We start from the raw sequence: 25,284 nt of genomic DNA, 5'->3' as shown, positions 1-25,284 counted from the left end.
ACAACCAAAGTTTTAACTACCAATTATTTAGTTTCTAAATTTAGTAGCAAAAACTTTGGTTGTTAATTAGGTACTAATTTAAAAACTATTTAACAATAATATAAACTAATTTAGAAACCAATTTTTTTTAGTTTCTAAAATGGTCTCTAATTTAATTACTATTGCAACTAATTATTTTGGCTTCTAAAAATTGATTTCTATTTCATGATATTCTATTAGTGTAAAATAAAGTCATTAACTTCTTCGACACATTTAGTTGTAGGACAAAGAGTTCCTCCATCATAAAAGAAAACTTAGAAGATATCATATTATGCAAAAAAAAAAAAAAAATACACAAACTCAACCAATGAACATAAAGGTGATTTCATTGTTATAAATGAAAAGATCTTTTCCTATTTCAATATTGCCTTCAAAATTTTTATTTAAATTCATGTGTCTAATGTTGAGAATCAATAAATTCTTTTATATCTGTTACACTTTCACTTAATTTTGTACCATTTAATCTCATATTTTGGAAAACTTTTAGAAGTTTACAATGTTCCATAATTTAGAGTAGTTTATAGATGACTTCAAAATATCATATTGATGAGCACATTGGTAGTCACATTTAGAACATTTAATTTATCCTTCTAAGACTATAAAAAAAAATACTTTTATTGGAATTTACCAAATATCAAAATTTTAATTATGAAGGAATTGGAAAAAATGATGAAAAAATGTTTGAGTGGTCAACATAAGATATTCCAACTTAATTTCAATCATAGAAATTTACAATCACTACTATATATAATAATTAATAATTAGTAACATAAAAAAAATTTACTAGTCAAATGTTACTAATAAGATGTAGTATAGTGAATATTTTATGTAAAGTTACATTTGATAAATGTAACGGATATTTTATGTAATTAAAGATTTTTAAGTAATATTTTTACTTTTTAATAGATATATTTATAAAAATATCACTAAATATTTTTAGTAAAATTTATTTAATAAAAAGGTAACATTTTAAAAATGTTACTAAATCTTTTAGTGATGTTTATTTAATAAAAGTAACACTATAAAAGTGTTACTATAATTTTTTATTAAAGTAATTTTTTTTAATATAGAGGCGACATGTTACTAAATTATTTTAATAATATTTAAAAAAATAATATTATAAAAATATCATTAATTATTTTTAATAATTTTTTTTAATAAAGAGGTAACATTTTGATGTTACTATTTTTTTTAGTAAAACAGTAACATTATAAAAATTTCATTAAAATTTTTTAATAACTTCTTTTAATAGATAAATAACATTTAAAAATATTATTAAATCTTTTTAATTATATTTTTTAAAAGAAAATAACATTATAAAAATATTTAGTAAATTGTTTAATTAAAAAATTATACAAATTGTATTGTTTTTATTCTATAAGCCAGACTAGTCATAAAAAGTTGTCAAGACAAATATTTATAGTATTGAAATGAATATTTAATGTTTGAAAAATTTAACATGTTTGTCACTTTTATTTAATATATATTCCTAGCATATATAGAACTACATTCTTACAATCAATTCATGTAAGCATTTACTATAAAGCGTACAGTTAAATTCAACCTCTGGAGCTTGAAATGAAAATTGTCATCGGAATATGCCCTGCAGAAGAAGCTAATTGAATTGGAAGCATATGGTTTCGGTCTCTAATAGCAACCTATGATTCTTGAGTAACAGAATTTTAACAATTTTCACTTTTCCAGTTATGGCAGCCAAACAAAGTGTTGTGTTCACTTTCACTTATATACCTATTATACACTATATAACAGTTTTAAATAAAAAAAATTATTTTCTCTTCATTGTCATCACAAATATGTTTTACATAATAATTTATAGTTACGTTATTTCATAATTTTTATCCAATTGTTAATATCATTTAAAGTATCTTTGTGCATTATATAATTTTTCAATATTAATTTAAATACCATTTGGATTGTGATGACATTTTAATACATTGCTTATATCATCAAAGCCTCTCGTCTTTCTTTTTTCTTTGTGATAAAATCTTTATTGAACATCTCAATTAAATTTGTCTAAAGGTTGTGACTAAAGAATTGAATAATTCAAATGTAAGAACTGAACATAAAGCATTTAAAAAAACCATACTATTTAACTCCGGAAAAGTGTCTGGGAGTGGCAGTGGTAGTAGCTCTGCTTCACCCAGATCAATACCCAGCACTCCACTACCTGTACATGCATTTACACCAAAACATATCTCTTCATTAATTCAATGTTATTCATACTATAACACTACATAAATATGATTAAATTTATAGATAAATGAACACATATCGGCATATTTTTATACAAATATATGATCACACATTATTTAACAGTAAACTTTACTCTGAGGCTTGAATTTAGAGCTAGACTCGTAGGGGAAGAAAAAGGAACAAAGAGAACCAATTGCTTAAAAGAAAGAAAAGTCGCCTCAAACAACACACTCACTAAGTCTTAGTTAATGAACATTTGGTATATTTTATTTAAAAGTTAAAGTATAATGATGTAAAGATATACTAAATATTATCATATTTTAAAATCACATAATCATATATAGGATTATGTGTTTCTGCATAATAATAAAACTTTCCAAAATCAGATAAAGGCCAAATAATTATCCCACCATGAACAGATTCATATAATTATCCCACCATAAACAGATTTATATGAAGTAAACTCTTATTAATAACATTGACGAACGTTTCCCACCTTCTCTCACACGTCACATACCAAGATTTTTGTTATTAAATTTAGAATTTAAATAATTAATAATTAAAATTTTTGTAGCTAATTAAATATTAATTTATAAACTATTTTATTAATAATAGAAACTAATAATTTTTATAATCTCTAAAATAGTCTCTAATTTAGTCACTATAACAATTAATTATTTTTTTTTAAAAATTAATTTATATTTAATATTTTTTTTATAGTGAATGTATAGTAAAATACAAGTGTGAAAATAATTTTAAGAGTCTCTCCTCCTTATTTTTTAAAAAGGGATTTCTAAAATCACCACATCAAACCATATTTTTAGTATAATTTTACTTGAAGAGATATTTTGTAAAATAATTTTAAAGAAAAATATTAACAACAACAAATCTAAGTACACAGACTTGATTTTGCTCTAAGAGAACACCATTTTTGTGTTGTTTACGAAGAGACATATATAGATATATTTAACACAAAAGATATATATTATTTTACTTTTTAAATATTATTTTTCATACGAAATTAAATACAACAAAATATCGTAAAAAAATAAAGTACAATTAAAATATTGACCTGTTTTAAAGTAAGTCAAGTAGTGAACAATAAATAATACAGCACTACCTTTATATGTGAACCTTTTATCTTATAAGAGAACTTTATGTTGAATTTTTTAGCTTTATATGTGACTATTTTATCTTGCAAATTTTTAACAAAAATGTCTAGTTATTGATCTAGATTTAAACTTTAATGACCTTATTCTTATTCGGAATTTGAACTTTAATGATTATTAGTGGTGTGAACCTAAGACTCGTGCAATGGGAACGGTGAAACAATTAGCCCGTTGTTGTTGCCATTAATAATGGATTAGGCTTTTTGATTATTTTTACTATATGGGTCTATGGAATAGGTCAAGCTGTTGCTAGCTAGTGCTTGTAGTGTACAAATTTTAGAAATTTTAATCACTTATTGTTTATTTTGGAGTTATAAATTTCATCACAATTTTGTTGTTAAAAATATACATTACAAAATAATATATTTAAATATTTTTTAAGTTCGACTTTTAAATAATATGGAAATATTATATTTGTCTTTCACTATAAAAAAAATAATTAAATCAATGCTAATTGTAAAAAAAAAAAATTAGTTACTATATTAATTAAATTATATATTATTATAAAAATTTTAAAAAATTATTAGTATCTAAATTAGTTTATATTATTAATAAAATTTATAAATTAGTTTTTAGTATTTAATTAGCTACCAAGATTTTAACTACTAACTAATTTATATTTTAAAATTGATAACTAAAAATTTAATAATTAATTAGATACCAATTAGTTAATTAAATATCAATTTAGAAACTATCTTACCACTACAAGAAAATCATGAAATAGAAACCAATTTTTAGAAACCAAAATAATTAGTTGCATAGTAACTAAATTAGAGACCATTTTAGAAACTAAAAATAAATTTAGTTTCTAAATTAGTTTCTATTATTTTCTATTATTGCTAAATAGTTTCTAAATTGGTATCTAATTAGCAACCAAGGTTTTAGAGACTAAATTTAGAAACTAAATAATTGGTATCTAAAACCTTAGTTGCTAATTAGATACCAATTTAGAAACTATTTAACAATAATAGAAAATAATAGAAACTAATTTAGAAACCAATTTTTTTTTAGTTTCTAAAATGGTATCTATTTTAGTTTCTATTATAACTATTTATTTTGGTCTCTAAAAATTGGTTTCTATTTCATGATTTTCTTGTAGTATACATACCAATAATTTTTTACTTTATAAAATAGTACCTCTAATTTAGTGTAACTAATTATTTTCTGTCTTAAAATTGATTTTCACTACAAGAAAATGATGAAATAGAAACCAATTTCTAGATACTAAAATAATTAATTGCAATAGTAACTAAATTAGAGATCATTTTATAAACTAAAAGAAAAATTGTTTTCTAAATTAGTTTCTATTATTGTTAAATAGTTTCTAAATTGATATCTAATTAGCAACCAAAGTTTTTGCTACCAAATTTAGAAACTAAATATTTGATAGTTAAAACATTGGTTGCTAATTAGATATCAATTCAGAAACTATTTAACAATAATAGAAACTAATTTAGAAACCAATTTTTTTTTTAGTTTCTAAAATGGTCTCTAAGTTAGTTACTATTGCAACTAATTGTTTTAGTATCTAAAAATTGGTTTCTATTTCATGATTTTATTGTAATGTTTCACTTTCTAGTAGTGTTTAAGTCATTTTTCATCTTTACAAATAAGAACAATATATTTCAACTTCAAGTTGGTTGAAATAACATATTTATGATTAATCACCAAATTCAATATATTGTCAATTAAAGATTAAGAAATTAATTAATATATATTTAAATTATTATTAATCTCGAAGTATATGAAATTATTGGATGTATGAAAATAATTTTCTTTAAGAAATTCATCCGTTTTTAAACCGAAAGTTACCTTCATTTAAAGTAACATATGTGTTCATGTTTGTAGTACTGCATCGTTCTAATCATTATACCTTAGTTTCTTTAATCATCACGCTTATGCCCATTAGTCAAAATTTTGAAGGAGAATGGTCTCTAATCTGAGTGTATTATCATCCTCTCTACATTAATCAAATGGGATTGAATATTCTTGTGGCTATAATAATTATAGGTTCTCACACTAATATAATTATGATTAAATGAGCTGACACATGATTAAATGAGTTTAATTAATACAGATTACAACAGTAAAGAAAATTTCCTAACCTCATTGTAAGTAACACTACTGTAAAATATGTAAAATATGAAATAGAAACAAATTTTAGATACTAAAAATAATTAATTGTTATACTAAATAAATTAGATATTATTTTAAAAACTAAAAAAAAATTATTGGCTTCTAAATTAGTTTTTATTGTTGTGAATAATTTTTAAATTAATATCTAATTAGCTACCAAGGTTTTTCTACCAAATTTAGAAATTAAGTAATTGGTAGTTAAAATCTTGGTAGTTAGATGCTAGATACCAATTTAAAAACTATTTTTTAATAATAGAAATTAATTTTAAAATCAATAATTTTTAATTTTTAAAATAATATTTAATTTAATCATTATAATAATTAATTATTTTTAATATTTAAATTTGATTTCTATTTGATTTTCTGTAGGGTAAGGAATACGTTGATTATGGTACAAAGGTTGCAATATGCTAACAAAACAAATGGTATATTAAAATAACAGAACAAAGGAAGACGTTGACTAATAAACGATTAATGGAAGACTACAGGATGATAATAAAGATAAAGTAGAGTTAAATATTATGTTAACTGTTTTTAAAAATAATAAACATTTAAAATTAAGATAAAGTTAATCAGGTTTCTCAATTGTATGTGTGGGTTACTTTACTTTTCCATTTTTTATAGTATTTTTGCGGAGATTAAGCTGGTCTTCAAAGAAAAAGCCTTCCATTGATAGTGTGTAAACCCTAAGAAGATGACCCAGGCACTCGCCACCATTATTAAGTTGCCAATTAGAATAGTCCATTTATTATGACTTTTTATCAGCAATAAAAAAAAAAAGAACTATTTTAAGAATAATCTAACCTTGTACAAAACTGTATCACTCTCCACTTATTATAAGTATGAATAATGGATCAAGCTTTTCAACTTTTTCTATACTAAAAATGGTATATATTAAGACTATATATCATTAAAATAAATTATTTTTGAGTATACGAACAATTTTTTTTATAATTATAACGAATAAATAATTAACTAAATTATGATAAATTTGGAAAATATTTTTAAAATAGTAAAATAAGAGCTAATTTTTTTCACGAATTAAAAATTATATTCGTCTCAATTACACTTCTTTCCTACTAGTTTTTATGACAGATTGTTTTTTATTTGTTTATAAATTAATTTTATTTGTAAAAAATGCGCATATAAACGTGTATAGAAATATTTCAACTCAACTAATTTCGTTGCTTTAGTGCGTGATTCATAATGATTTTTTTTTTCAATGTTACATATTTTACGATTTTTTTATCAACAATAATAAAAATAGGAAATCCTTATACAAAGATAAAACAAGATACATTACATATTTTACTATATATGTAATTTTTATCTATTTTTCAGTTTTGTATTTATATTATAATCTTACTAGTTGGAATTTAGACTTTAGCTATTATAATTATTACTGTTATTGATAAAAGATATATTAGGATTTAACTTGTTATATTCCATTGCTTTCTTGCGTCATTTACCTTTTTCAGAAATAAATATTTTTAATGTATATTTTATATTTTGTGAAACCTATTTCAATACAAATAGAAGGTGGCCCAAAAATTATTAAAAAAAAAAAAGAGACATGTTCATTAAGATATCTAGACAAAATTAACCATAATTATGTGTGTTTGTTATCAAACAGAAATAGTATTATTATAAAAATATGAAGATTTGGATGTGCCAACACAGAAACAAAATACTCGAAAATTAAGAAATGTTACACACTGAATTCCCACATGTTTATTCTATCGAAATTACTGCAACATCCTTCGTGTGCTTCTGAGCGTACCAGGTGGTCCTGAGTTAAGGTCTCACCTCATTCCTTTTTATCTGCGTGATCCGCTTGAGTCATTACCACTGCATTCAGCCAATTCAAGATAAAAATAAAGATTTTTAAAGTGCGATAATATTTGAACACTTTTTAACCTTATACTCACAATAAAATATTAATATTTATAATAAAAAAATTTTAAAAAAAAAATCGTATCAAACACATATTTAACAACATATTGTAAACGCAATACCTCTTAATTTTAGCTTTTCTAAAATCTTGTTTGCCGTCTTTTCTGTTATTGAAAGAGCTGGTGAACGCTCCATCATGAGATGTGATTTCCGCCTCAGCAAGTGTTTGTTCCCCTTTACCATGATTATTGAATGAACCATGTATACCTGTGCTTCTGCATACAAAATTGCAAAGTTGAGACAATGAGCCAATTATAATTATAATTATAATTATATTATTCACAACTACTTGATTTCACCATTTCTCATCTTAAGATCCTCGTTCATGACTGCTAAAAAAGGAAAATATACTTTGGATGGTCAACATAAGATATTCCAACTTAATTTCAATCATAGAAATTTACAATGATGAGATACACCATGTGATTCTGAAGGGTGGTGGAAAACAATGTTCTCTATATCAACATGACTAAATATAGAATAATAAATATGTACTCACAATTAGTAAAAAATGCATTAACTACAGCTCGTCAACGGATAAGTTAAATAAGTTACAGATAATTGAATACAGAGAGGTTGTTAACATCCAACTTATGTAGTCTTCTACTTTCCTCTATTATCCAAATAAAATTCTGGATCTACTAATTGAACCTGTTGTGCACAAGGTTTGGTGGGATTATGCTTTGAGGCTGAAACCATTTATTAGGTAGAGACTTGTTACTGCATGAATAAATAATTTTGAATATACATGAACTGACATAATTGGGATTATAGACATAAATACCATTTTCTCTCTCCAGTTATCTAAATTTCAACTTATCTACCACGTTTCAAGTAGCTTAAAAGAGTTTGAATCAATGAAGTAAAAAATATTTCCTTTTTTCATCAACAAATAATTAATTAAATAAAAAAGATATTTCGGAAGTATTCAAACCCATTTACAGATAAAGGACATGATACCCATCTAGATCTAGAAGGGACACCACTCCCTTTCTAAAGCTGTCTATCAGGAACTATAAACAATTTACACATAAAAGGTACTAAGCCAAGAAGACCATAACCTCAAAACAAGAGCTTCTTTAAAACTAAAACACCAACAACAATAGAACCAAAGTATCAAAATGTGTTTCAAACCTTGTTCGGTTGTATATGAGCAGGCATATCAAAACAACTATTAAGATGGCAACCAACGGAAGAATGACAAGAAAAATGGGATTGAGTTGCATCTTAAATAACTATGAGAGAGAATTTAGCAGATAGGGTGAGAAGAAAGATCCAAGTTATAATATTTATAAGATCAGATAGGTGCAAAAATGGAATTTGATGTTTCAATGAGAAAATATTAAAACACTTGTCACTTTCTTATTGAAAAAAAAGTAAGGAACTGGGCAAATAACAATTCAGCAAGTGGTTAAGCATGGGAAAAAAATGTGCTTTATACGGAAAAGGTGTTTAATGATGCACATTGGTTAACCACTGCATCTGAGATAAAGACTCTTGTTATGCGTCTTGCATCTCTAATTTTAAAATGAATCTTAAAGGGAAGTTTTAATTTACTAGCTATTTAGCTATGGAAAATGGCTGATGAAGTCTATGAATTCTATTGACAGTTTTATAACAAAACTAAAAAGGACGTTTATTAATACTCCTGAGTAAAAACCAGATAACATGATGCTCTAAAATAAATAGAAGAGAAGTTGTTCATGATTGAAATTGTTGGTTTTTTTTTACTGTGTTATTCATGTGGGTGATGATTTTTATAAGAGTAAGGAAAATGTTCCTCTTAATTTAAATTTATTTTTTATTAATAAAAAAAAGTAGAGGAGAGGTGCATCAGTTTTTTAATTTTAAAAAAAGACGAATCAGTTTTTTCATTTTTATCTTTTGAACTGGGATGCTGATTTTCTCATACGGTAATTCGACTATATACAACGAACCTCTTTTTCTTTCGCGGATCATGATAAGATTTTCCTTGACGACCTTCTGTTGGAGATCCCACATCGACTAGAGATTAGAGCCTTTCATTGTATATAAGTGGGTGCAAACCTCAACCCTATGAGCCGGTTTTATGGGGTTGAGTTAGGCTTAAAGTCTACTTCGTGACATGAAGAGTTCTGCTGCGCTTCTCTCTGATTTTTATTTCCCTCTTTCTGTTCTTGGTTATTTTATTTTCTGTTCTCTTTCAAAATCTTGATTGGTTTTAAAAATCTTTTAGGCAATGTTTAATGAAAACCCTAGTCTTAATAGTAGTCACACTATTACATATGGTCATACTGAGGCTGTTTGTTTTCGCTAAGTGGGTTTTCCTTCTGGTAATGTTAAAACCTCAAAGTTTTCTTTTACTAGAAAAGTCTGCACTTTTTGTAATCGTCTTGGCCACACTGTTGACACCTGTTATAAAAAGCATGGGTTCCCTCCTGGCTACAAATTCACCAATTGGACATCCCAAGCCAATAATATGATTACTACTGACACTTTTTCTGAGCTTTTTCCTAAAGAACAGGATGTAAAGGGGATTCAACTTACATCACAACAGTGCCAATTCCTTACCAACATTTTGCGTCAGCAAAACCTTGAGGATCCTGCCCCTCACACTCAAATTAATCAAGTCGGCACCATCTCTACGGATGAAATCCCCAATACTGAGCATTCTTCAACAGGTAAGTTTCTCTCTTCACTATCTTCTATAAAAGAATATTGGATTATTGATTCTGGTGCCACTGATCATGTTTGTCACAATTTGAACGTTTTTACTACTTATACTAAAATTAAACCTGTCTTAATTAGTCTTCCAAATGGCCAAACTGTTTATGCCACATATTCTGGTTTAGTACGTTTTTCTGATCAGTTTTATTTGTCTGATGTGTTATACGTGCCTCATTTTCAATTAAACTTAATATCTGTTTCTAAACTCACACACCAACTTAAATGCACTTTAACTTTCACTTCAACCCACTGCATTATACAAGACAATCTCACTCAAGAGAGGATTGGTACAGTTAAAGCCACCGCTGGCTTGTACCTTGTCACTACCTTGCATGCTTCTAGTCATTCTAAACCGCATTGTTTTGCTCCTTTTATTAATTGTAATATCACAAACAAAACACTATGACATTATAGACTAGGACACCCTTCACATGAAAGATTACATGTCTTAAGCAAACAATACTCTTTTATTACTGTTGATACTCATCATGTATGTGACACTTGTAGTCGTGCAAAATAGAGAAAACTTCCTTTCACTTTAAGTAATACTGTTACCTCTGCTATTTTTGATCTTGTACACTTTGATATTTGGGGACCATGTTCCATAATTTCTATGCAAGGTTTTCGTTATTTCTTGACTATTGTTGATGATTACTCGCGTTATACTTGGGTTATTCTGTTGCATAACAAATCTGAAGTGCGTCAACACATCATTAACTTCACTGTTTTCGTTCAAAATCATTTCAAAACTAATATCAAAACGATTCGTACTGACAATGGTGTTGAGTTTGCTATGTCAAATTTTTATGCTTCAAAGGGAATTATACATAAAAAATCTTGTGTTGAAACACCACAAAAAAATGGCATTGTAGAACGTAAACATCAACACATACTAAATGTAACCCGGACTTTACTTTTTCAAGCAAATCTTCCTCCTATTTTTTGGGAATTTGCTGTATATCATGCTGTTTTCTTAATAAATGCTATTCCTACTCCATTACTTGATAACATCACTCCTCATGAAAAGTTGTTTGGAAAACCATATGACATTTCCTTTCTAAACGTGTTTGGTTGTCTCTGTTATGCTAGTACCATTACTGCACATAGGAAAAAATTAGATGATAGATCTATCAAAGGTATTTTTCTTGGCTTTCCGCAAAATACAAAAGGTTATATTATCTTAAATTTAAAGTTTCATAGCATAGAGATATCAAGACATGTAATCTTTCATGAAAACCACTTTCCATATAAATTGGATAGTGGCTTGCGTAAGGACCCTAACACTTTATCTCTCCCTATTTCTAATGCATATAATTCTGCTTTTGATTTTTTTTTTCTGATACTGCACCTCCTGTCGAGCTCCTGCACCCAATACTGTTCCTCCACCAACCTCATTATCCTATGATCTTCCAACAAATAGTGCCTCTGCTCATGCATCCAACATTGCACCTCCATCAGAATTATCACCGCCTGCATCTCCAGGAAGCATCTCACCCCAATTTCCAAGAAGATCAGCTCGTCCTCACCGACAACCTGCCTATCTTGCAGATTTCCACACTGCAACCAACACTGTAAGTAGTAGATATCCTATTCATAATTACTTGTCTTACAATTCCTTATCTTCCAATTTTAGAAATGTTATTTCCTCTATCAATTCTTATCCTGAACCTCGGACATATAACGAAGCCTCCAAACATGCTTCTTGGCAATCTGCCATGCAAGATGAGCTTCAAGCTCTTGCTGCTAACAATACTTGGCAACTTACCCCTCTCCCTCAAGGAAAGAAAACTATTGGTTGTAAATGGGTATATAAAATCAAATATCATTCTGATGGCACTGTTGAGCGCCACAAAGCTAAAGTTGTTGCCAAAGGGTTTACTCAACTTGAAGGACTTGATTTCTTAGACACTTTTGCACCTGTTGCTAAACTCACTACCCTCCGCCTTCTGCTTGCTATTGCCACTACCAAAAATTGGATTTTAAAACAACTTGATGTCAATAATGCATTTCTTCATGGTGATCTCCATGAAGAGATATACATGACCCCCCCACCCAGCCTCTCTCTTCCTTCTCCCCAACATGTTTGCAAGCTTCAACGATCTTTGTATGGCCTTCGTCAAGCTGGTCGCCAATGGTACGCCAAACTTTCTACTTTTCTTTTATCAAATAATTACTCTATTTCTGTTGCTGATCACTCTCTTTTTCTTAAATATAATAATGATAAACTCACTGTTATTCTTGTTTATGTTGATGACTTGCTCTTAACTGGTGATGACACGGAGGAAATCAATACAATTATTGCATCCCTTCACCATCACTTCAAGATAAAAAATTTAGGTAATCTCACTTACTTTTTGGGACTGGAAATTGCTCGCAACAGTACTGGTCTTCATTTAAGTCAACGCAAGTATACTCTTGATCTCCTTCAAGAAACTGGCATGCTTGACTCTGCACCTGTGGCCACTCCTATGACTCACACCTCTCGTCTCTCTTCCGACCAAGGCTCACCTCTCGATGCTGATGCCACTTCTCAATACAGAAGACTCCTTGGACGTCTAATTTACTTAACCAACACGCGACCAGACATCGCCTTCGCTGTCCACAATTTAAGCCAATTCATATCTGCACCCACAACTCATCATCAGCAAGTTGCCTCACGTCTTTTGCGTTACCTCAAGGGCACCCCTGGTGAAGGCCTATATTTTTCTCACACTAGTTCACTTCACCTTTGTGGTTTTAGTGACTCTGACTGGGCAACATGTCCTACCACACGCAAATCTATCACTGGATATTCCATCTACTTAGGAGACTCCCTAATATCACGGAAATCAAAGAAGCAGTCAACTATCTCCCGCAGCTCCTCTGAAGCCGAGTATAGAGCCCTTGCCACCACCACATGTGAGTTACAATGGTTGTCTTACCTCCTTCAGGATTTACATCTTCCTCTCTCCCAGCCTGCAACCCTGTACTAAGATACCAAATCTGCCCTTCAAATAGCTTCCAATCAAGTTTTTCATGAACGAACCAAGCATATCGAAATTGATTGCCACCTAGTTCGTGAAAAACTTAACTCTGGTCTCCTCGAACTACTACCCATTACTTCTGCAATGCAAGTTGATGACATATTCACCAAGCCCCTTGCTTCCGCACAATTCTCTACTCTCAAATCCAAGCTGGGCCTGACAAATATCTACTCCCTAGCTTGAGGGGGGTGTTAATATATTTAATTTTCTATTTTAAATTATTGGGCTTTGTTTGTTTGACCCAACTTTCCTTTTCTGTTTCAGCTAGGTCTTAATCTTTTTCTTATATATACACCATGTATTTTACTCTCTAATATACAAGTGAATAAAAGTTTCTTTTATATTTATTTTTCTCTACAATTAGGGTTCATCAAAACCTCTCTTTCTTCATTACGATTACGTGCGATTACGTACGCTACATTAAAGCATGACATCAGACAAGGAATATTCATCTTCATTTACTGTAATATGGTATCAGAGCCATTTCGAGCCTATCCTAGCGAGTGTTTGTTGGGCTTATCAGGCCACCCGCTATCGGGCCGCTATCGGACCACCCATAATATATAGTCCCACGCACGAGTTGGCAGTCTCGGCGTGAGGGGGGTGTGTTGGAGATCCCATATCGACTAGAGATTAGAGCCTTTCATTGTATATAAGTGGGTGCAAACTTCAACCCTATGAGCCGGTTTTATGGGGTTGAGTTAGGCTTAAAGTCCACTTCGTAACACCTTCCACTATTGATTTTCAAACTTTATTTCATGTCCTTGTTCATCCAACTGCCTAACAGAAATCAAACTTTTCGTCAAGCTTGGAACAACTCTGACATCCTTTAAAGTCTAGAAACGGACTAGCGTCTTCAACATTGTCACCCATGCCTGTAACATCAAAAGTTCTGTTGTTTGCTAGTCTTACATTTCCAAAGTCTCCAATAACTAGATTCTGCAGTGCTTCACTGTTGTGGGTAACATGAAATGAAGCACCAGAATCCATGACCCATGAATCCACACTATTATATTCTTTTGTTCTTGCTCCCATTATCTCTAATATTTTTCTTACCTCTGATGACATATAGCGATTCACTAGATAATTGCCCAGAACTCCTTCTTCAACATCCTCTCCAAGAATGAGATCACGAATCTTCTCAAAAGTAAATCCATCAGATTCTGTTGAACTAGTAATTACTGTAACCGTTCCGGACCAAGTGTCAGGCAAAGACGATAACAGTAGTAAAACTTGAACTTCATCATCGAACTTAATGTCCACTGACGTAAGTCTGACTAAGATCGAATTCGTTTTATTGATGTGCTCAGTAACTGAATTGTCTTCCTTCATCCTTGTATTTACCAATTCTCTAATTAGAAACACCTTGTTTGCAGCAGATGGCTTCTCGTACATGTTAGACAATGCTTCCATGATACCTTTCGTTGTCTTCTCCTTCAGAATGTTAAACGCATCATTCTTGGTCAAATAGAGTCGAATAACGGACATAGCCTTCCGATCCAAACCTACCCACTCTACATCAGACATCTTTTCTGGCTTGTCATCCAAAACCATATCGTCTAAATCTTTCTGAACTAACAAATCTTCAATTTGCATTTTCCACCAATTGAGATCTGTACCATCAAATTTTTCAATTCGGAACCTCCCATCTTCTGCCATCTCAAGCGACACTCACGGTCCACAAAACAATGAAACCTCACCCAAAAAACCTAAACTCAATATGTCTTACCTTAAAAATAACTGCAGCAACAGCACAACACGTACCTGAAACTGCTTCGCGAATGGCACAGTGGCGAGGAGGCGAGGTGCGACAAGCAGCGGTGTGTGCGACAAGGTGCGACGAGAGGCTTCGCGAGAGGCGCGACGAGAGGTGCAACGAGAGGCGGCGCACGGTGCGAATTTTAAATATTTCTTTGTGGACTACATTTGTAGTTATAGTGGTTACATTTCCATCTCCATCCAAAATCAGTATTTTTAATTCTTTTTTCGTTTTGATTCTAGATACTGCAACATGTTGGGTTACTTCTAAAATTGTCTTTGCTTGCTTTTCTTATTCAGATTGGTGTTTTGATCCTTTGACTTGCTTTTCTTTTAAATTTATAGGAATTTTTAGAAGGCTGGGATGAGGTGTTAGTATGTTCCTGAGCTTCTTTTTTAGGTCTCTATTGGCCTATATTTTTGTTTGCGATTTTGTACAAGGGTTGAATCACTCCTTAAGGGATTCTTATTTATTTATTTATTTTATTTTATGTTGCTGATAAAAAAAAATTGACCATATGTGAATAATAAACACGAAAGATAAAGTCCAACTTTAAGGAGAGTTTGACGTTGACTCTTATTTATTTGCAAAATATAAAGTTATTGAGAATTGTCTTCTTTGAAACTTGAGAGAATCTCGAACTAAAAGAAAACAAGTTCATTCTTGATATGAATATTTTATCACCGATGTTTTTGAATGTAATGTCAGTAGTAGAAATAACATTTTTCCCCAAATAGCCGCCTTCTTAAATAATTTTTTACCCTAATTCTGAAGCGCGCCACTTATGCTTTCATAGTTTCTTTCTTCTTGGCGCTTCGCGTTTTCTCTTTGTTTCTGCTCTGGTGTTCCTCTCTTCTTCTATGAGCTTCATTGTGTTCTCGTGCCATTGTAACTTTTTCTTCTTCACTAATGGTTTGGTGTTGCGTTATTTGTATAAGGGATTTTTAAAAGTTCCTCTAATTTTTGAGGTTAATGTTTGGTGGTCTGATTATGTTTATATGTCTTTCGGTGCTTGATGTATTGTTACACTTTGGTTGTTGCCAAGGGTGGGCTTCTTTGGTTGTGTTATTTTTGGATTTAGGGATAATTGGTAGCTTTTGTTGGGAGCTTGGGATAGGTTGGGGTGTGAGGCCCTATCTTATTTTTCTTATTTCTTATATAAAGGTTGGGTTATCCTTTAAGTTATCTATATTTATTTATTGTTTCTTGCTGATAAAAAGAATATCAAACTTTTAATATAGTAGATGCTCTAATACATGTTGTAATAGACGATCTTATGGAAGAGTCTACTGTACTGACGCACGTGGACCTGATTAGTTAAGTCCAATTCGATATTTTAAATCAAATTTGAAAATAAATCTACGGAATTCGAAAAATTGGAAACAAAAATCTAAAAAAAGAATGGAGAATAAAATCTATAAACACTACGCCATTTTTCACTTTAGGCAACACTAACATGTCAACAGGTAAAAAAGTGTTGCTTAAAGGTGGTTTAGACAACCTTTTTTTATTGTTGGTTACTTAGTAAAGTTTATTTGTCTTTGGCTAAAAATATTTAGAAAAAACGTTGTCTATTTATTTAAAGCAACGTTTTATAAAATGCAGACATGGTTATTATAATGTGAGTACTTTAGACAACGTTTTTAAAACTGTGGGTATTTTATATAACATTTTAGACAACGTTTTTAAAACTGTGAATATTTTATATAATATTTTAGACAACGTTTTTAAAACTGTGAGTATTTTATATAATATTTTAAGCAACGTTTTTGAAAGTGTGGGTATTTTATATAACATTTAGACAATGTTTTAAAAAATAGCAGGTATTTCAAATAATATTTTAGACAATATTTTGTAAGTGATTCTCTTAACATTCACTGTAAAAAAAATCTGATTTAATAACCTCGAAGAAGACATCGGGTTTTCTAAACCCCTTGAAAATATTGATTGTTATTTAAAAATTCAGATTTCTCTTACTTTTTGCATTTTGTATACACTGAAGGTTTGGAGGCATGGTTTGAGAGAGACAATATCCTTTTAAAAAAAACAGAGGCATAATGGTACATCTAGAAAACACAGTGCATCCGATTCAGAATTCAAAAGAACTCTTCTCATCTTCGTCTCTCATAATTCAGATTTTTTTGAATAATTTTTGGCACACAGAGTTTTCTCTATTCTTGTATTAGGGCTTCCAATTTGTAATTCTGTTTACTCTGTTTGATTTCTCAGAATTAGTTTCTTCCTCCATTTCTTATGCCCTACTTCTTTTCCTACCTCTTAGTGGGTCGTTTTCCTCCGGTGGTGCGTTTGGTGGTGGTTTTCTTTCAGCGGTACGTTTCACGGGTTGTTCGAACATTCTCACCGGTTCGTCTCTCATTTCGCTCTTCTTTAGTTTTGATGAGGATTATTTGACTAATTAAGTTATTGATATGGATTATTTGAATGTTGAGTTATCCTGATTTGTCCCAATCTCACATTTTTGTTTAACCATAAGATAGATTCAAGGAAACTTGAACATGTTAGAGTATTCGAATCAGGTTTTCAACGGTTCAACTTCGACTCGAATTACAATAATAACTCTGTTGAGTGAATCTTCATGGGTTCCAAATCCAATAATATAATCTCTTATAACAGACTACTTTGTTGGGAATACCCTATTGGCCTTTTACGGGAATTGTAGGCTTCTTGACGATGCAATGAAGGTATTTGATGAAATGGCGGATAGGGATAAGGTGTCGTGGAATACTATTATTGGCTTGTGTTCTCTTTATGGATTTTACACGGAGGCGCTCAGGTTTTTTAAGGAGATGGTTGTGGTCGTGCCGCGGATTCAACTGGACCTAGTTACCATTGTAAGTGTGCTGCCAGTGTGTGCGGAAATTGAGGATGAGGTGATGGCGAGAAACGTGCACTGTTATGCATTGAAGGTTGGATTGTTGGGCAATGTGAAGGTTGGAAATGCGTTGGTTGACGTGTATGAGAAGTGTGGGAGTGAGAAGGCTTCCAAGAAAGTTTTTGATGAAATTGATGAGAGAAATGTGGTTTCCTGGAATGCTACCTGTATTAGGAGAATTAGGACTTTTCAAGTTGGGAATGGAAGTTCATGGGTTTAGTTTAAGGATGTGCAAATCTAGCTTCAGTAAAACAAGGCAAAGAGGTCCATGGTCTGCTGGTGAGAAAACTTTTTCACACTCATCTTTTTGCAGCGAATTCGCTCTTGGATTTGTATACCAGGTGTGGACGAATAGATCTCGCTACAAAGTTCTTTGACACTATTCAAAAGGACGTGGCCTTTTGGAATACTATGATTTTGGGGTATGGTATGGGGGTGAGTTGGACACTACAATGAACCTTTTTGAATATAACGGAATGTTTACCTTCACTTTAAGTCTTTTAGTCTTTTGTATGTTACCTAAACCATATCCTACATTTTTTCTTCTTGTTATTATTATTATTGTTATTCCTCACTGATGATAAATCTTAGTTTATAAACTATAATTATAAACTACAACACCTTCTAGGATTTTTTTTATTTTATTTGGTGAATCTCATCTTGCAAGTGCTGAATTTGATAGGTGATGTAAGGGGAAAGGCAGCAGTTATGGTAGATGACATGATTGAGACTGCTGGTAAGTCAGAAAAACTCTTTATATGCTAGTGCAAATAATGATAGTTTGTCTATGATCCTTATAATCACTTTGATTTATTCTCAATACTTGTGCAATTGCTTTTTCCTCCCTGCTTCTCTGCCAATCATGTTTTTTCAAGTAAAATGCAGTATTTTTCTTATTTTTCTTGGTAAATGGTGTAAACTTTTGTTGAGTAGTACCGAAAGTAATTATAGAAACTGGCAAAACCTTCGTTTAGCTTCAACAAAGATAATTTTTAGTTTGAGAGTAATAAAGATGAAGGTCTTTTGCTATTGGTTTTCAATATGTTTTATGCAGATATAGTTTCTTTTTACTTCGTTTTTCTGTTTTTTTTTTCCTTCTTTTAAAGTTGTAGTACTCAAATTAAGAAATGTAGTGGATATTCTTGTTTATATTAATATTATTTTCAGATTCCTAATATGCTCTTTATATCTTTGTGCTAAAATCTAAGATTGCCTGTATTATTTTTCTCTTTTATTAAAGAAATCGATAAAGACAAGGAAGGATTTACTATTATTTTGAATCTTTTGTAATTAATGCTATTTTAAACATTTTGAAGGATAGACATATGAATAGAACTTTTCTCCCAAAAGGATAGGAATTGATATACGTGTTAGTTTAATGTGATAATAGCAATGAAAAATAATGTCATACTTGTTAATTACTTTGTCTTATTGATTGCAGGTTCACTTATTATCTAATTATCATTAGGTCTATCATGACAGAAGAGAAATATTCTCTTGGTTCATTTGCGTCCACCCATATTCCTTTTTTGGATAAGGTAGAGATGCATAATTTTCATTAAAATGTTGATTGGATACTTTTTTATTAATCTTATTTTATTTACAAACTCAATACTATTTTAATAAGTTTGTAATTTTTTTTAATTCTTTCAGGTTGGACCTCAAGATAATACTGAACAAGAAATTGATTATGATCGATCGAAGAACTGTACAAATTTCAAGAGATTTTTTTGTTATTTTTTCTGTTAATTTCTAACTCTAATTAGTTGTAATGATTCCAACATCTACTATTTTAATATATATTGGAGTATGTAATTTCTACATTTGAAATATTAATATTTATATATATTGTTCTTAGATAGAAATGTCACATTTTAAAGTTTTGTTACGAAATATAAATGTATAACATAGTTTACAAATATTATTGGATTTGAATAAATGAATAACCAAAATGTATAATTATAAATACGGTCTAAATGTGCAATTATGTTATAAACTAGTTTAAAAATATTGTATAATGTGTAATTTTATAAATTAGATGTATGTCAATTTAAAATTATAAATATTGTCAAATGTATTTCATAATTGTCACATTAAAAAATTGTTGTCTAAGAGTATTGACAAACATGTAAATAAGTGTTGTCTAAAAAACCAGATAACATGTAAATAAGTGTTGCCTAAACATTATTCTACCAATATGCAACATTGAAAATGCGTTGCCTAAAAGATAGACAACATGCAAATAAATGTTGTCTAAAAAGATAAACAACATGTAAATAAACGTTGCTTTTACCAATGACAACATTTAATAAAACGTTGCCTAAAATAATAGGCAACATTGAAAATGCGTTGCCTAAACACTTTGAGAAAAAACGTTGCCTAAAAGTTTTCCCAGAAAACGTTGCCTATTCTACCAATATAAGACAACGGCTGCAAAAAAGCGTTGTCTAAACCTAAGCCCACGGCTGCATATTCCACGCCTAAAAAAGTGTTGCCAAACTGTTGCCTAAAGTTAAGGCAACGCTTTTCTTACTTTAGGCAACACTTTTTAGATGTTGTCTAAGGTCAAAAATGGTGTAGTGAAAATTTCAAAACTAAAATCTATAAAATCTTAAAAAAAAGTATAATGGGAAATATATTTGAAACATAATATGAATATGAAATCTACAAGGAAAAAAAAAATTATGAATGGATACAAGACATAAGGAGGAGGGAGAATATCTTACACAGGAGACTACAAGACGTTCTAACCTCCTTTTTTCTTCTTTGTAATTTTTTTTTATCTCCGCATGAAAAACTAAGCTTTTCTAGATTGATTGATTATCTTATGATTTCACATTTAATTTTGAGATTCTATGCAATTTAGTTTTGTTCTTCAATCTTGTAAGATATACTAAAGAGTCTGGTCTTTTTAAAATTATTTTTGAACACTTGTTGATAATTCAATTATGTTCTTTAGTTGGAATTCTTGTTTATTTTGCTTTAACATTCCCTTGTTTGTTTTATTTAAAACATAAAAAGTAAAAAAATCTCATGAGTAGATGTTTAGCGAAGAATTGAATAAATTGAGTATTCTTTACTGTCTTCTTTATTAATTTATATTTATGTTATTAAATTTATTTCCACACAGGGTCTCTTTTATTAGTTTATATTTATGTCTTTTATTTTATTTTCAATTCTTAAAATTATATTTGTTTATTAGGGTTTTGCTAATAGCAACTTGCTTACCTATTTGGTTATTTTATAATTAAATCTTTTTTCAGTGAGGTATATCTTTAACCAAATTTTATTTACGTATTAATTATGGTACTTAATTAATGTACCTATATTTTTTCATTTTAATCTTAATTAGTTTCCTTTGATTGGCAAATAAATATGATAAAAATAATCTAAAATTTTGAAAGAATAAGAAGATGGTAAAATTCATTTATCTCAACTAACCATTACAAAACTAATTTAAATATTTACAATATAAAAAATGTATTGATTAAATTATATAGGGTAATATGTACATATAATGTTTTGATATAATATTATTTTACATTATATTTATTCAATTCTCTAGTTTTTGTTTCTTGTACATGAAAAAAATATAAAATACCATTTAAATAGAGTGGAGGACTAAACTTTCGAAACACATTCTTTGCAGTTATCATTATAATAGTTTTTTCAGGAACTAACAAAGATAAGGACTCTAAGATCTTAAATGAACCCGTGAAAAAATCCAGCCAATCAAAATAGCAAATCAAGCGGGCCAAAAACCTAAGGCTCAAAACAAACAAATTAACAAAAAGCAAAATACCCCAAAAAGTGATAACCGAACATAACCTATCCCAGCTTATGTTTGTTTTGTATTTGTATAATATTTAGCTTATGAGACTGTTCAGTTCTCAATAGCAGATGTTAAATGCTACAATAATTTAATGATTAATATAGACATGTAACACAACCACACTCACAAATAACTTAATTAGACTGATAAATTTATTTAATTACAATACCATTAAATAACTAAACGACATAAAATAGGCGCTACAAATAATTAATCCGTCTATTGATATATTTGAATTTTTTTCCAGGACGAAACATTCATAGATGCTTTCAAATTAATGCAATCCAAGAATTCAAGCTAATTGTAGGATGATTATGAATTATGTAAACATGCAGTTTTTTTTAGTGGTAGTTAGAAACATTGGTAGTGAATAGTATATCTATTATCTATTTATGTTGTGTTTGTTTTCAGGTAGGAAGAGAGAGGGAAAGAAAGAGAATATTTTTTCAATCTTCACACAAATGAAAATATTTAAAAATGAAAATATTTAATGTAGGATTTTTCATTTTACTCAAATATCTTGGACATACATTTTATTATAATATATAATGTACAAAATTAAATATTACATAAATTTATTTAACAATTTTAAAAATATTTAATTATATTATTAATAACAAAAATTAATTATAAATCATAAAATAAAATTGTAATATCAACAACATATATAATTATATAAAATAACAAATGAACATAATAATAAATATTATTTTTTAAATTTTAATATATTTAATAAACTTATTTCTATTTATCATAAAAATATTTTTTATTATATTTTTTTAATTTTTTATTAAAAAATACAAGTAATTATGGATATTATATATTAGAAAAATTTAATTAATTCAAACTTAAAAAAAAAATCATAATTCATTATTCAAATATTTTTAATAACAATAGCTCCCCTTGGCTTGAAATAGGCCAACCGATATACTTTGATAAACTTATAAACTTACAGTAAATCATCCTCACAAATTCATTCTATCATCCATCAATCCAAACAACCTTACATATCCTCATACATCTTCTTTGATTCTCACCAATCCCTCCTTTATAAAAGACTTGGAAAATAGTCTATATTTATTAATTTTTATTGCTGTTAAAAAATAATAAAGCTTTGATTCCAATGGGTTGCAACCCGAACGTTAGAGAGTGGATTCCAATATTTATATTCCAAGGAGATCACTTCAACATCTTCTTCGTGTTTCTCACTGCATTAAGGTCTTAAATCTGTTTTCCTTTAGAATTAGCCGGGTACTTTTCTCCACCGAACAAGTATGCAATGAACTGTAGTACAATACGTAGTAAATTCGGTGCCTGACTTGGCTCACCACTACATTCACCCAATTCAGAGTCAAAATATAGACATGTGAGAATGTGTTAAACTTGTATAGTAACTTAGTGCAATGGATTCACAAAATTAATCATGAAAGTAGAAGGAGATGGTCATTCAACATTGCACATGTCAATTTTGATTAAATCCTAAGTGGTGACTTTATAAAATCTATATGACATTTTGAAATAAAAAAAGGTAATATCATATCAAAGAGATGATTATGACTAATTAGCATAATTCAATCTTATAAAGTGAAATTTACACTCACTTATATATTAAAAAATGTTTTAATTTCTAGTTGATGAACACACCTTACTCACGCTAAGATCAATGAGACTATATTATTATTGAATTGTTAAATAAAAATTAATTCTAGAGACTAAAAAGAATTAGTTATTATATTGACTAAATTAAATACCTTTTTAGGGAAAAAAATTATTTATTTTTAAATTAGTTTTCCGTTAAAATAAACTCTAAATTTTAAACAAAGTTTTATAAGATGGAATTAATCTTGGAGTAAGTTCATTCTAAATATTTTTCTATTGAGTTTCTAATTCAAAACGATGAATCTCTTTATAATTCTAAATGTTTTCTGTTTTATTAATCAATCGGTGAAATGTGAAAAATATCCTACACTAGATTAATTTTCATCCGTATTTGCTCCAATAATATAACTAAATATTTGAAAGACATCTGACCAATCTTACAATACATACATTTCGTTGTCATTGTCTGCCACATTCCATGCACTTTTACTCCTACCAATTATCTCATGTTGAAAATTCACCTTTAAACTAATCAACAACAATGTTGACTAAATGTACCTGGTGACTTTTGGAAATTTATCTGAAATATTTGGAATGCAAAAATGAAAAAAGGCAATACCCTATAAAATAGAATAGATGTGAATTTAACATGGTAAAAGTCTAAGAAGAGCAAAGATTCTTTTGGAATATACCTAGTAACTCTAAGCCCTGGAAAAAATTGTTGACCCTTTTTTTTGTTATTGAACGCATTGTCAATCTCTGAAGCTTGGATGTCTGCCATAAAAGCGTTTTGGTGACCTTCATCATCATTAATGAATGCGTTAGATATACCTCCTCTACGTATCTCTCCGCCTCTGCATGCAAAATTTACTTTATGTTAAGCTCAAGCTATTAATGCAAACCTAATTTGAACTTATAAGAAACATCCAACTCATTTATCTTCTACTTTTATTACGACTCATAGTAGCATAAAAAAAGTATCCAAACAAAAATTCGGGATCTACAATTTGAATTAGAGCCTGTTTGCTGGGATTATGCTTTGAGACTGAAACCATTTATTAGGTAGAGGCCTGTTATTCCATGAATAAATAATTTTGTGAATATACATGAACTGATATAATTAGGAGAATTTCCTCTCCAATTATCTAAATTCTAGCTTATCTACACAAGTAACTTAAAAGAGTTAGAATGAAGGAAGTAGAAGAGATTTGGTTCTTGTTTTAACTTTTCAACACAGAATGAAAGTATGAAAATAGGGTATTCATACCTTGTTAGATATATGAACAGCCACATGAAAATAGCCAATAAGAAGACGATTAAGAGAAGTTTGATAAGGAAACTGGGAGTGAGCGGATCTTGCATCTTAAATAGGTAAATGAGAGTGAGTTTAGTAGATAGGGTGAGAAGAAGATATATGCATATATATATATATATATATATATATATATATATATATATATATTTATAGGACCAGAGAGGTGGACAAATGGAATTTGATGTTTCAATGAAAACAAAGTTACTTTAAAAAAAAAATTAAAACACCTGTAAATTTCTTATTGGGAATTGGAAAAATAATAATTTCACGCGCATTGAACGAAAATGGTGTTTGTATAAAGTATCACGTGGGAAGAGGTGGTTGTTGATGCAGATAGGTTAATCAGTGCATGTCAAATAAAGATGAAGGAACAGGCACAAATGTTAGGGGAGGGCAAAGGAATAGGTGTTTGTGATGAAGTGAATGGTGAAGCTTGAGATGAAGTTGTAGATGTGACATGGACAACTTGCTCTCCAAGGTTTGAATTTTGTAATGATATACAGTAATGAAATTTTGATTATTAAAGATATTTTTGGCAGTACAATGATGAGCTTTATAAGTCTGATATGTATGGATGTTTCAACCCACACAGTTTGTTTTATATTTTCTTTTGGTACCTCTAATACTAATTAATATATATTAATAT

At 29.4% G+C, this 25,284-nt stretch overlaps 3 long non-coding RNA genes across 4 annotated transcripts; 1 reads left to right on the top strand and 2 right to left on the bottom strand.

The window, feature by feature from the left end:
- Positions 1–7,115: 7,115 nt before the first annotated feature.
- LOC137828508 (uncharacterized) lies at positions 7,116–8,774 on the bottom strand. The gene is made up of 3 exons (XR_011083900.1): positions 8,646–8,774; positions 7,574–7,726; positions 7,116–7,406 (listed from the first exon to the last, which is right to left on the bottom strand). It is a non-coding gene; the product is annotated as an uncharacterized lncRNA (long non-coding RNA).
- An 8,167-nt stretch (positions 8,775–16,941) lies between these two features.
- On the top strand, positions 16,942–19,749 carry LOC137829490 (uncharacterized). Of its 2 annotated transcripts, none has more exons than XR_011084022.1 (5): positions 16,942–17,059; positions 17,281–17,363; positions 18,575–18,628; positions 19,334–19,430; positions 19,546–19,749. It is a non-coding gene; the product is annotated as an uncharacterized lncRNA (long non-coding RNA). The 2 variants fall into 2 exon arrangements; XR_011084021.1 differs by having other exon boundaries at positions 17,018–17,197.
- Positions 19,750–22,673: 2,924 nt separating this feature from the next.
- LOC137828753 (uncharacterized) lies at positions 22,674–24,729 on the bottom strand. The gene is made up of 3 exons (XR_011083961.1): positions 24,591–24,729; positions 24,016–24,177; positions 22,674–23,054 (listed from the first exon to the last, which is right to left on the bottom strand). It is a non-coding gene; the product is annotated as an uncharacterized lncRNA (long non-coding RNA).
- Positions 24,730–25,284: the final 555 nt, after the last annotated feature.

Source organism: Phaseolus vulgaris, chromosome 7, assembly GCF_000499845.2.
Source record: "Phaseolus vulgaris cultivar G19833 chromosome 7, P. vulgaris v2.0, whole genome shotgun sequence".
In the NCBI taxonomy this organism is placed as follows: domain Eukaryota; kingdom Viridiplantae; phylum Streptophyta; class Magnoliopsida; order Fabales; family Fabaceae; genus Phaseolus; species Phaseolus vulgaris.
The sequence above is the reverse complement of the archived record's forward strand: the minus strand, read 5'-3'. Positions and strand labels throughout refer to the sequence as shown.